A 1974-nucleotide genomic window follows, 5' to 3' on the forward strand; every position below is an offset into this window, starting at 1 on the left:
GAAAAAGAGAGGGACCGGCAGCTACAGTGGCACATGTGCACTGAAGCAGGCTCGTGGCTACTGCCGTACCTCCATCTCTCTGGCTCTCTCTCCTCCTCCCCAGCCTCCAAGGGGCCAGCATGAAAATGCAGAAGACAGAGATGTGTGCTAGGCACGGTGCTCATATGGTGCACCCCCAGTTGGGAGACTAAAGCTGTGCTAGTAGGGGCATAAGATAGCTGGGTGCACTCTGGTGTGAATTTGGGGTAAAAAGCGAACCATCCAATATAGCCGTAGGAGGTACATCAGTCGCCTTTTCCTTCGTGTTCTTAGAGGTAGAAGGGCGAACTGTTTCTGAGAGTAGAGAATGCCCTTTCCATCCTTTCTCTACCATTGCATGACAGGGCTTGGGCAATGCTGTTTGCTTAGGCAGGAGGGCTATGTCCAGGGAAGCAGCATGAGAGGGAAGGGGACTCCTACAGGGAGGCTGGAAGGAGAGGATTCTGAGGTGGGGAAGAAGTGGACGACTCCACTGGGCTGTCTGCCAGCCCGAGGTACGAAAGGCTTATCACAGGAGCATGCTCAGAGGACGGCGGGTCCTTACAAGGGCACAGGGCTGCTGAAGGAATGTGCTGCTATGTGGGGGGAGTTTGCCAAATGACAACCTTGGATGAAGAACTGCTCAAGTCTTCTTTGGTGTCCCTTGTGAGCTCACCCAGAGGAAACCTACCTACCAATGCAGAAACTGGATGAAGAGGGGAAAAGTCAGAAAGTCCTTTATCATGGATCATGGGGCCATGAGGGGTGCCCTACCCACACATGGGCATCCAGAATGGAACAGTCCCCTGACCTTCCTCCCAAGTTGTAACTAGAAATCCCTACGGAACAAATAAGAAGAGGCTCTGACATATCCCAATATATAGATCGATTGATCTATGCATTTAGACAAATACATAGATCAATTGACATATTCATCAATGGATGCACAGATGGGCACATTCATACCTGGAACCTAGTGGGGCACACATTTTGAAAACACGTTTTCTGTAAAGTGATCTTGATAACATCCAGGGGTCACTGAGTGCCTACTTGGACATTATGTTGAGTACTTCACATGTAATTGGCACAATACCCTTCTAGGTAGTTAGTTGCCCCGTGGTCTAGCTTGGGTGGTGATGCACTAGAGTTTGAGCTCCTGCTCAGGGTCTCACCACCGGGCATGAAGCTGGAGACAGAGCTCTAGCCCTTGGTGCTGCAGGGCCTACCCCGGAACAAACCACCCCCTCTCCCAGTGTAATGCAAATAAGGAGAACGGCTGGAGTGAATGGAAAGCACCATTACACTTTTATGAAGATGAACCTTGATGAAGATGAGCAATGGAAATGTGTCGTGGAAAGTCAGCGATGCTAAGGAGCCATGGCTGGAAGGTTCTGCGAGGCAGCAGGTGTGGAGGCTGAGGCACCGAGGTGCCACACCTTGCACAGGCTCCCCAGTTTGTCTCTAGTGGATCCTGTACTCCATCAGTAAACCTTGTTTTGAACATACTCTTCATCCATGTAAGAGATGAAAAAAAATATTAAGAGAAGCTCTAAAATGTTCTCCCTGCCCCTGCGGCCCTCATTGTGTGTCCTGCTTCACACCGGGGCATCTGGGAGCTGCAGAGACGGGGAATAGGAAAAGCGATTTCGGGGTCTATTGGCTCAGGCTTGAACAGTGAAAGGGAGGTTGGATAGGCGGAACTTGTATAAAAAGGTTTAAGGGCTTTCTCAGTAAGAGGCTTAATGAGGGCTAATATGTGCCATCTAATGTGGAGCATCTATTTTTAGGAAAGCTTGATTTTGCTAAGTGTCTCTGAGATGTTAGGATTCAGACGGTAGGGCAAATGATGGCTTTGGAATAAGGTGTTCTTATGTAAATCCCCGGGCTCTGCAGCCAATGAGATTACCCATTCCAGTTACAAGGGGGATATGGGAGGGGGTGGAGGCCCCAAAGGGT

Source organism: Macaca fascicularis, chromosome 15 (genome assembly GCF_037993035.2).
Source record: "Macaca fascicularis isolate 582-1 chromosome 15, T2T-MFA8v1.1".
In the NCBI taxonomy this organism is placed as follows: Eukaryota; Metazoa; Chordata; class Mammalia; order Primates; family Cercopithecidae; genus Macaca; species Macaca fascicularis.